Source organism: Pyrus communis, chromosome 13, assembly GCF_041283825.1.
Source record: "Pyrus communis isolate YQ-2024b chromosome 13, ASM4128382v1, whole genome shotgun sequence".
Taxonomy (NCBI): Eukaryota; Viridiplantae; Streptophyta; class Magnoliopsida; order Rosales; family Rosaceae; genus Pyrus; species Pyrus communis.
Genome location: NC_142577.1, coordinates 21,394,178 through 21,406,413, shown reverse-complemented (window position 1 = coordinate 21,406,413; position 12,236 = coordinate 21,394,178). Strand labels below are relative to the sequence as shown.

Genomic DNA, 12,236 nt, shown 5'->3' with positions numbered 1-12,236 from the left:
GGCCCTCCCACCACCCCCCCCCCCCCCCCCCCCTCTCCTCAACTCTACAAAGCTAGCTAGCTAAAAAGTTATGTAAAGAAATTTTATCTACTATTTTTCCCGATTACATAACAAGTCTCCGGGGAGACTTTGACGATTAAAGTAAGGGATGGATTAATTCTCTTTGAATGCCTGTATTTATACTAACTAAAAGAATTTGTTAAGTACCCTCCGCTGCTATCTGTGCGGGGAGGCTCGAACTCTACGGTGAAGGTTAGATTAATTAGTTTATTTTATTTTATTTATTTATTTATTTATTTATTTTTGAATAATTGGTTTTCCTAAAAATGGTGATATGCTTTGTGTGTGCATGACTAATTCCGTAAGTTTAAGATACCTGTTGAAATATTGTGGTCCTTCACTTCCGCCATTGTAGGGCGCTACTTCTTCTCCATGCATTCATCTGCTTTTGCATGGCCACCAAATTATTACCAGACTCCCACCAACACGACAAAATTAATTTAAAAAAACAGATTGTGTTTGTCCTTTTAGTTGGATTTTTTTTGCTATTGCTAGGGAGACTAAATTTAGATATAAAGTTTGTAAACTAAATGATGTATCACCAATTGGAATAAGCATGTTTATCAATGTTTATGTAATAAATCAATCATCAACTTTCATATTCTTTAATTTTCAAAATTTTGTCTCTTTAGCATTACTTTTTCTTTTTCCTTCTGTTGCTCAATTCATAAACTAATAAATAACTAATAAACCGTGCCTTGGTTCAAACTAATCATGAGTTATCAGTCGGTTAATATAAGTGATCTATGAACAGGAGACTCCTAAATGTCGGAAGGGAAAAAAACAGTTGTAACTTGAGGTGGATTTTAAGATGAGTGTTTACTATTTGCCAACAGGTCCTCTCCGTATCCCTTTGGTGAGGATTTTGGAAATCCGTAAATTGTGTTCGTTCATCGTATATCGTGCGATCAGTTTTTGTCAGGTACTGTTTGTGTTTAATTTTAAATAAAAATATTTAAAATGATTTTTAACTGCACGATGTACGATAAACGGACACAATTCACAGATCTCCGAGATCCTCACAAAAAGAATTTGACGAGGATCTGAATTCTACTATTTGGTCCAAGAAATCAAAAGAGGCGTGGTTTATGTCCCATATTTTTCTGTTTTTTGTTTTTCTTGCTCAAAAGATTTACATTCTTCCTAATTAGGTGTAATTTTTTTTTAAAATTTTTATCAATAATTTTTTTTTTTTGCACAATCGATGTTTTGAAAAAAAAAAAAAAACATTTATTTAGGGTAAAAAGTTAAATGTATTATTCGCCGTCCTTTTTTAGTCAGGATACATTATTCCCCGTTCTTGTTTCCTTGTTTGACCGGTTAACATGCTAGTGATTCCCAAAAATTCAATGATTTAGTTAGAAAGTTATTTTGGAGAATCCGATACCCTCCTTTAAATCAAAAGAATAATTAATGGTTCAAAATCAAAGTATACTAATCACTTAGTATTACAGTCTACTGATATTTCTCTTTACTTAAAAATGAGAGATCTTAGGTTCGATTCTCGCCAAAAACGAATTTGAACCATATACTAGATTCTCGCCAAAAAAAAAAAGTATACTAGATTCGTCGTCCAATAATACGGTCTAATGATATTCATTTTTATTTGTAAGTGAGAAGTCTTATGTTTTCGATCTTGAAAATAATGAATTCGCAACCAATTTATTATTCAACGTTTTAGTGTAAATATATAGTCATATTTAAAAAATGGGTGATTTTGTATAAAATTAATAAAAAGTTACAATATTAACAATACATCAACAATATTTATATTAATTCCAAATAGGTCATGTATTGTGAAACTTAAATGCATTTAAAATAAGCAAAAATTACAAAATATGCCACTACAGCTAGCACCCACTTCACTGACACCCCCTTTGTCATTTATTTATTATTATTATTATTATTATTATTTTTCTGTAAATAGATACAGGATTGGGAACAGACGAGGAGGTTGTGATATGGATATTAGGACACAGGAATAAACGCCAAAGGAGAAAAATCAAAGACACTTACCAACAACTTTACAATAAATTCTTTCTTGATGATCTCCAGTCTGAACTTCTGGAGATTTCAAAGTAATTTTTTCAAACATTTTTTCGATTTTAAAAGTAGTATGTGAATTCATCAAATTAAAAATTTAAACCTTCATAAGAATGTCATGTTGTTATTTGTTAATGTTTTGGTTGATGTTTTTCCAGCATTAACAAATAAATTCTAACTATTTATAATAGTTTAATTTAAAGTCCATGTGGTATTCATAGAGATAGAAAGAAGAAGAATAAAAGAGTCAAATTTTAATTATATATAATATGTGACATTCGTTATTGACCTATGCCTAATTAATAAAAATATATTACTAATTAAGTTCAAAACAAAAATATGGCATTGGTGTATGGCCAAATAATAAAACTTTTATTGATTTTTGACTAAATTAACTTATTTACTTTTAACTAAATTAACTTAAAAAAGAATATCATGTTGCAATCCTATTAGATTAGGAATGTGATTGTGTAAATCCTAGTATATCTTGGAATATTTCTTATATTCATATTAGGAGTTGATTACCTATTAAGAGTTGTAATCCTAAAAGGGTAAGGAATTAACCTTCCCTACTACTATAAATAAGGGCATAATGAGGTGGAATAGAACACACCTCACAATTACACATCTCTCTTTTCTCTCTCTATGCCACACCTTCTCTCTCTATGGCCTCCACAATTGTTCAGTAAATTATGCTTACAACACGTTATCAGCACACTCTTGACGCTGCGTTAAAAAGAGTTTATTCTTCAATAAGAGGAGTATTACGTTTTAATCATTATTTTTATGATTAATTTATTATTTTATTGAATTTGATCTACATGCTATTGATTCAATTTAATTTTTCTATGTTGAACGTGATACAACGTATTGGAGATGCAATTCCAGCTTTCCGAGAAGGATCTTCTACAAATTCAAAGGCTTTGGTTGTTTTCAGTCAATCAGGTATGCTTAAAATAAAGGAAGATATTTGAAACATCCACGAAGCATGAAAACATTCCTCATGATGCATGGACCCCCTTATGTTTATATTTTCCTTACGATATATATATATATATATATATATATATATATATATATATTTGTTTCATGCATCACGCAATTATATTTGTTATGTGGAATATGTGAGTCAAAATATATTCATAAATTAGAAGTAAATCTAGGGTTTGTAAAACCCTAACAATTTCGAAAAGAAAAGAAGGGAAAATTGGACATGGTGCGGCACACCCACCGCACCACCACTGTGCACCACCTCAGACGGATCACAACAGCCCATTGGGCTCGCTGTCCTTGCACCACTGCCAGGCCTTGGCCTCGATTGGACTACACCGTGGGCCCGAATACTCTATACCTGACCCGCATGCCTGCAGCCATGCTGGGCTTTCGTCCCATTTGCCCCGGCCTGCATGTCGTAGCCTTCTTGGTTGCTGAGCTTGTGCCATAGCCCATTGGACTCGGCCCCAGCCTCTGCTGAGCCTCGTGTGACCCAAACCCGCAAGCCAGCTTCACTGGGCTTGCTTCCTATGCGAACCCATGGCTAGCAATTTGCTAGGCTTGATCCGTGCCCCCTGTCCAGCCCAAAGCCAGCAACTGCTGCTGCTGGGCTTACCTATTCGGCCCGTCACCTGAAGATCACCTCATGAGCTGCTTTTGTAGCTATACCCAACCCTTTTGCTCACGGCACCTAGCCCAATTTTTTTGGGCTATGGTATTTTTGATCCAACGCTATTATTTTAGCATTATTTTTGCTTCTACGATCAACCCCGTTTGGTCCCATTCTATTGAATTAATTAAAAGTGACATGCACTCCATTAATTTGATAATGAATCCTAAATTATTGACTTGAAGATCACTTTTGGACATTAACGATTCAATAATTTATTTTTATACTTTGAACCGTTGACATACTTTCGTAGTAACGAAGCTCTCTCACTTGAGTTCTTGAAGAACCTCAAATCCACGACACTTAAATCAACATATTGCATTCTGTGTTCGTGCATGAACTTCTCTTTTATGAACTAAACGTTCATAAACTAAATTGAACCTGTAGTTTCAAATTCAGTGCCTTTGAAACCCGAAGTTTTCATAAAACAATACACCTATGAAAACCCGACGTTTTTCATGAAAACCATGTCTTAGAACTTGAATGTTCTAACTTTGATGCTTATGGATGATTCATTCCCATAGCACCAATCACAATCTTGTTCCTTTCAATTCAATGGATTGTCAAATCGTTACAAGTTCGATTTCCCTTATTTGGACGTTTCTAATAGAAACCACTTTATGTGGGGTACAAGACATTACTTGAAGCACACCATGATTACGTCAATGAATGAGTACAATTCTGAAATTTATAAATCCGATTGAATTTTGACTAGAGAATACGTTTCTCGTCCTTCCATGTTTTTAACTCGCTCGTGAAGTAGCAGTGTAGAAAGCGAAAGTTTACCAAATTCTCAGATCTGATTACTACGACAAACGTGAGATAACAACATAGACTTGGTTCGGCTGGAGTCTATCGAATAGCTCAACCCAGTTCAGTCACAGCCTACCAAATGGTGGTGCCATGCTTCGGCAAAGGTGCACCGAACGGTGCTTCTCTGCTTCGCCAGAGATTTACCGAACAGACTCTTCCAGCTTCGGCTGGAGCCTACTGAATTCAATTCGGGGTCTGTCTTTCTCACGATCTAATTTCGAGTTTGTTTTTACAACATATGGTAGAATCAGGGCATGCCAAGATGTGGCATCATGCCCAAAGCATGATCCTTAGCACCTAAGACTTAAAAACTTCAAGAATAAGGGAAAATATTCTCAAACCTCAACCCTGCAAAATCTACTTCCATCTTGACGGAATAGATCATTGGTTATGCACCTGTTCGTGCCTTTACCAATGTCGTTGAGGAGTACTATTCTCGTAGTCAATATGTGAGACTAATTTTGCTCCACCAAACATCGTTGGAAGAGCAGAATTTTGAAATGGATGGCCTTGTTGGCTGAATCCCCTTTGTAAACCATTTACTTTGTGAACATTTTTCCATGTTTTTGGATTCACGTTTGGTGTTTGTTTTACTTATGGATAATCTTATTGATATTGTCCTCGAATATGAGTTAATTGAATCATGTTTCTTGTATACATGTGACCAAATTCAATTAAACACACGATTAGGTAGGAATGTGGGGAAGTTAGTTGTCTGGATGAATGCGATACTACGTACACTAACTTTACACCCAAATCATATATCTAACAACAACTTCAGGTCTATCCGACCTGATTAAGAGCATTGGCACGCTGCTCGTTGTATGAATGGTATTGCATCACCATTTAAGGAACCTTAAATTCTCCATGTCGTTGAGTTTTTAAGGATATTCGAGAGAATAATGATCATAAATGAAACCACCGAAGAAAATAGAGTAGAATCCAAAAAATGAGCATGCAGCTTTGATTTGGGCCCAATAGGTTGTCTCCTAATTAGGAACACACCATATGTGGCCGACCTGAAGCCTGGTGATTGAACAGTTTACTTGCTTTGGCACAACCTTTTGGGACATTTAGGTCGAACAATGATGCTATGATGCATCTTCTTACCCGAAGTAAATATCTTATGTTTACAAGCACACTTTGCCAAGCTTGCTCATTAGAGAAATTGATCTTCTATATCATTCCTCGCAAAGATACGAAATCACCATCTTTTCACAGTGGATTCAAGGGAATATATGTGAACTAATCCAACCAAAATGCGGACCATATAAATACTTATGGTTTTGGTTGATGAATCGACAAACTGGTCACATGTTTATCCACACACATTGCTGCTAAACCTCCTGGCCGATTAAGGGTTCATCACCTTACATATCCCTTAAAGTTCAGGGGACTGGATAAGACCAGAGAGTTTATGTCGACGATTTTCGATAAAGTATTTCATGTATTTTGGGTTTATAATTGAACATCAAATTCCCATGTTCACCCCAAATAGCCTGGCCTAGTGGTCATAAAGAGCAAATTAAATGATCGCCTGAATTTTGGTGAATGTACCAAGTTTTCGGTTTCTGCCTAGGGCTATGCAATCTTATACGTAGCTATGTTGGTTCGCCTTGAGGCCCATTGCCACCCAACCTATTTGACGTTACATTTGGTTATTGGGTATGAACCTAACGATTTTTATATTTATGCATTTGGGTGTGCATTCCATGTGCCAGGTTGCGTTGCCGCAACGTACCAATATGGGTCCTCAAAGAAGGATGTGAATCTTTGTCGATTATGATTCTCCTTTACCTTCGCTCTCTTATAGCCCTTGCATGCGATTTCTTTACCACTCATTTGCGAGTTGTCACTTTGATGAGACAATCTTCCCGCTGTTAGGGGAAGATAAGAATGTCAACGTTCTTGTAGAACATCACAAATTTGCATGGACATTGCCCACTATGTCTAATCTCGATTCCCATACCGCACAAGTGCGATGAATTGTAGCTTTCATAATGTTGCTCCAGACGTATTCCTCTAATCTAGCTAAAGTGACGAGATCATATACCAGCTGCAAACATGCCTGGAAGGATAAACGTACTTAATGGACGTCGAGTTAACATCCCCGAAGGGTGTGCCGCCCCTGTTGGATGGTCCGGTACATGGGCAGATAGCCAATCAATTTGTCTTGGCCTGGAGTATGACATATCACTTGGTTTGTAGGATTCACTTCCCTAGAAGAGGAAGACACAACACAACAATGAATCCAGACTTGATCATTGTCTCAAATCATTTCCATGTCATGAGATTAATTCAAATTACTCCTGAGACTTGAAGTTCTTGATCCAGTATACTAGTTTGGATGAGCTAAATGGAATTGAAATGAGATTACCATCGATGATGTTTTCACTTATATGGTAGCTACCAACATAAATGAAAAACGATGATATCGAACCGTGTTTCGTTGATTAAGTGACAACGTAGAACTGATTGGACAATTGAAATTACAATCCAAGTCAAATTCCTTACCAAAGTGTGTTTTGGACCTGTCGTTCCTACACTGCCTAAGGTAACCCTATTGTGTTACAAGTGGGAAAGGAAGCGTTATGAAATGAATGAAATAGTGCGATATGATGCATGCCTTACAGCACAACGTTTCTCTCAAACTTCATATGATTGATAGCAGCATTATGAAATATGGTTAGTGTTTTCTCCATAAGGATATAGATACGGAGATTGACATGTAAGTTCCTGAAAAATTACATGGATTGGTTCAAATAGTTCCAAAACTATAGAACGCCCTTTTAACTTGTTTGAGGCGCTTACTTACAATCTGACGGAAGTGGTATACCCGTCTAAGTGATTATTTGATCAGTCAGAGATGAATTATGCCCTTGCGTGTTAAACTATGAAGTCTTATTCTGAATTGCTAGAGTTACAATTTATGTCGTTGACACGAATCTCACTAAGACTTCGGAAGAGTTTGAGAAAATTACCTTGCACCTGAAGATAGAATCTAAGATGAAAGATCTTAGAAAAACTCGTTTATGCCTTGATCCGAAATTCCATACCTAAAGTTCAACTTTGCACTTTGTTGTACTTAGCTTATTTTATTAGATAGGACATCTCCTTCGTTGTTGATCTATTGGTAAAGATGCAGCATCGAGCCTACAATTAACCACTGAATTGGTATTAAAGAAGTACCCTGAGGTACTACGAATTTGGGCAAATCAAATCCCAACGTATCTCGAGTAGATCCAACCCCCTGATCCTCGAAATGATGCTTGCTTTGTTTGTTATGATGACACTGGTTACTTATCAAACCCGCACAAGGCAAAATCCCCAAATGGTTATATCTTTACCATTAAGGATATCGCAATATCTTGAAGGTCCACTATATGACCTTAGTTGCGAAATCTTCAAAACGTTCCAAAACTCACCTTACTTCACTATGCCATAAGTGGGACATGGTTAGGAGTTCTTGTTGAGCATATTCAAAGTACTTGATGTTTTCATCCATCGTTGAGTCCCAACGACAATCCATGAAGACTATGCCTTAGGTATCCACCCGACTAATACATGATACATCAACAAAGTCAACGTCAAGACATATTGCGTCTACATCTACATCAGCAAAGCATTAAGAGATTGAAGTCATGCAAGCCGATCCTAGACAATCTTGCCGATCTCTACAGGACGTTACTACAGAAGTCAACCTTTTAGAAGCTTGTCCGAGGAATTGGTATGCCTAACTATTTATATGCAATGCTTGTAGTTCTCATTTGAAAGTTATGTCAAACTTAGGGGGAGTATCCAGAAATATACTTACTTGATCTTAATGTACTCTTTTACCCTATGATTAGGAACATTTTTCCCACTGGGTTTTTGCTACCAACTAGGTTTTAACGAGGCACCCATCCTAGGCTGATCATACCCTTGTGAGCTCTTCTACTTGCGTCCAAAAGATGCATAATTTTGACTTAATTCAACTTCTCACCTTTCTCCTTAAGTTTATGTGTTTTTCTCCCAACTTGGGTTTTACCATAGTGAGGTTTTGTGAGTTTTACCTTTTTATGCATTCTTCCGTTGATATGAGACTCGCATTCGCTCATTGTGCCGACGACTTTATCAACTGTACTTGCTTCATCATTGAAGACCTGATACGCCATTTACTTGAGTATTTACACACTGAAGGAGGAGTGTTGCAGTCTTATTAGATTAGGAATGTGATTGTGTAAATCCTAGTATATCCTTGAATATCTCTTATATTCCTATTAGGATTTGATTACCTATTAAGAGTTGTAATCCTAAAAGGGTAGGGAATTAATCTTCCCTACCTACTACTATAAATAAAGGCACAATGGGGTGGAATAGAACACACCTCACAATTACACATCTTTATCTTCTCTCTCTCTCTCTATGCCGCACCTGCCCTTTCTCTATGGTTTTCATAATTGTTCAGTAAATTATGCCTACAACATTTCCTAAATTTTGACGCAGACTTATCCGCCACAGTATTTTTGTTATTATCAAAATAACTCAGTTTTATTAGATGAATCAAATATACTATAAATCATACCAAACTACATCAAGTAAAAGCCACACAAACGAGAGATTTTTCAGTGTGATCGGAACACGAGATGATATACCATATGTCACTATATATATGGTGAGATATGTGAGTTAAAAAGTTAATAACTTAAATATTAAAATTTTCCATCACTTGCATAAAAACACATGGTATACCACTCACATTCCGATCACAATAAAAAATTTCTCCACACAAACAACAAAAAAAGGGCCTCATGTCACCCAATTTAAAAAACTATGTAACAACCTAAAAAGCCCAAATCATGATAACCACTACAAGTGGCAACCATATTAAACTTACCGTGATAACCAAGAAAAGAAATGAGTGAGGATTTAATTAAAAGGAAACTAACGAAAAGTTCTAAAATTTTTTAGTTTTAATGAAAAATGACAAATAAATGTGTAAGTGAATAACACCAGGAAAGGTAAAAATGTGGTTTTTTCGTTAAAAGTGAACAATACCGGAAGTGTTTTGTTAAAACTCCCTTTAATTAAACGAAAACATACGCAGGGTCTCTAATGATCTAGCTACATAGATCTTGAGTCTTTACATTTATCATTTGTAAATTTATACGTATTTAGATTAATCTTGACCCTTCGATTAATCTGATGTAATTTAACACTACAAAAAAAATGAGCACTGCACACAAAAAATTATATGTGCCTTTTGAGGCTAAAAAGCACCAACATTTGTGCTCATAAACCAATAGCAACAGTGCAGCAACTAAGTTTGTATCTGTGCCCTCTATGGGCGTCACCATTGCTAAAAGGGCACAATAATGTATGTTGTGCTGAAAAGTGTGAGCACCAATAAAGGTCCTTTTGTGCCCAGTTCTGACAAAATTGTCAGATGGCTGCAGCCGCCCATGTTAACACATTATTGTTATTGTGCCCAATATGTCAACTATTTAAAAAAAGAAAATTTAAAACCGAAATCACCTACAAATTGAGATTGAGGCTAAACAAAAAATTATTTTTTCATAAAATTAAAACATCCCACAACCACAAGCATCTATAATATTACAATTTACAAAGATATTCACAACCATTATATATAAAAACAACTAGAATTTTACATGTTCTATCCCCAACTAAAATAAAATTAAAATTATAAAGGTTTTAAGTGAATATCGGTTCTCTCAGGAATAAGAACATCAAATATTAAGGTTTTAAGTGAACCCGCACAGTTCTTTTCTAATGTTCGAGTCGGCAACCTGGTCAGGGTGGCTTTGGTGGTTGATGGGTTTCGATGTGGCCATCGCGTATAGAGAGGGGAAAAAAATGATTGCCTGATTGCCTGCTTCTGAACAACTGGGTTGTTTTGAATGGCCCCGCCAAGTACCCCAAGCATCCATTTTTCTTGTACCTGCATCACCATGATCAAGCTCTCCTATAACCGCAGCAACTCCCCCATTCAAATCTGACCCTAAATCATAAAAAAATAAATAAATAAAATTCAACATAAAAAGAAATGGTCATTACGTATGATTCCAGTTCACGCTGCTCAGGGTCACCGACGCTGTTAAGTTTATCCATCATTGCTCGATCACTCTTGTTAATTTTCTTTTTCGTTTCGTTTTGTTTCGGCTTTTCTTTAACAGCGTAGGCACACAAAACCAATCAAATTCATTCACCTACGTAAGCCACAAAAGCATGAATATTTTGTTTCAAATTTCAATCCCAAAAAACAGAACCAATCAAATTCATTCACCAATTGATGCACACAGCACACAACTTTGTAACTCAATCCCTATTATTGCACATAAATTCTTGACTTTTAACACAAAGCCCAACTCCAATTCCACATAGCAAAAGCTGGGCAATCAATAATTTCAATCCTAACTAAAACTTTAACACAATTATAACCGAAACAACTCTAATCACTTTACCAAAAAAAAAAAAAAAAACGAAAAAAAAGATGGATAGAAAGTGGATGTACCTGTAATACGAAACTGGCTGAAGTGAAGAACACAAAGATTTGTGCTTTGCTGCTCAAATTTGTTGAGTGAGAGAAGTACCCAGAACCAAAATCATATTAAGGTTGAGAAATTGGAATTTATTAGAATTAGGGATTCATTAATACAACTATGCCTCAGCCCAATTCTATTTTTTTTTCATTTGGCCTAAAATAGAAAGAACCAAAAACTTCAAGTTAAAAAATTAGAGAAATAAATCTGAAATTTTAGAGAGACAAAGTGAGGAGAGAGAAATAGGCGGAGGACCTTGGGCGAGGAGTCCATTGACGGCTTCGTTGGGGAGGACCTGAGCGCAGTTTTTCACAATCTCCTTTAAGCTTTGCACCAAAAATTAAAAGCAACATATCATGATTGAAGAACACAGCAGCTGAAGAGCACTGCCGCAGTTCCATCAAGTAACACGACCAGTACAGCAAAGCAAGAGGGAAATATGGAGTCCTCAACTCAGGCTCGTGTGAAGAAACAGAGTTGGAGGACGCCGCCGCAGTTCGAGGTGGAGGTGGACGGGTTCAACTGCTCTAAGACTCTCGTGTCTCGTTTAGTACAGCAAGTCAAGGTAGGTGGAAAAAGGATAAGAATGGCGACGGAGGCGAGAGAAGGGAGTCGGCAGCGAGATGAGGATAGGACGGAGGCGAGACCGTTTGTGTCGTGTGTCACCGAGAGAAACGATCGGCTTCATCACCAGCTCGGGCCTCATCACCCATCGACGCCACTGCTACTTCTCTCTTCGCCGTCCCGCACGCCGCTCTCATACCTGCAAAACACACAAAACCCGAACAAAATCATATGTTTCTTAGATCTGAAATTGAAGAAACTTGGCTATGAAATTGTAGAAACTAACTTGAGGATCGGAAAGATGAAGGGAAGAGGATTATGAAGGTATAATTTGACGGTCTGTGGTGACACGTGGAAGGCGGCGTTGTTGCCTGAAATATATGGACAGGAAGGATACGGGAAGGAGAGTGAAGGGGAAGGAAGAGACAGGATGAAGGGATGAGAGAGAAGACTAATAACCTTTTTTCATCTTCAAGTTTTTCATATTTTTTTCATTGTTATTTTGCACAATTATTTTTATACGTGCCGTTTGAAATCTAAAAAGTATATAG

General features: G+C 36.6%; 1 long non-coding RNA gene across 1 annotated transcript; it reads right to left on the bottom strand.

Annotated features, from left to right (window-relative positions):
• Positions 1-10,113: 10,113 nt before the first annotated feature.
• On the bottom strand, positions 10,114-11,566 carry LOC148691936 (uncharacterized). The gene is made up of 3 exons (XR_015955166.1): positions 11,377-11,566; positions 11,094-11,142; positions 10,114-10,580 (listed from the first exon to the last, which is right to left on the bottom strand). It is a non-coding gene; the product is annotated as an uncharacterized LOC148691936 (long non-coding RNA).
• Between the last annotated feature and the right edge of the window lie 670 nt (positions 11,567-12,236).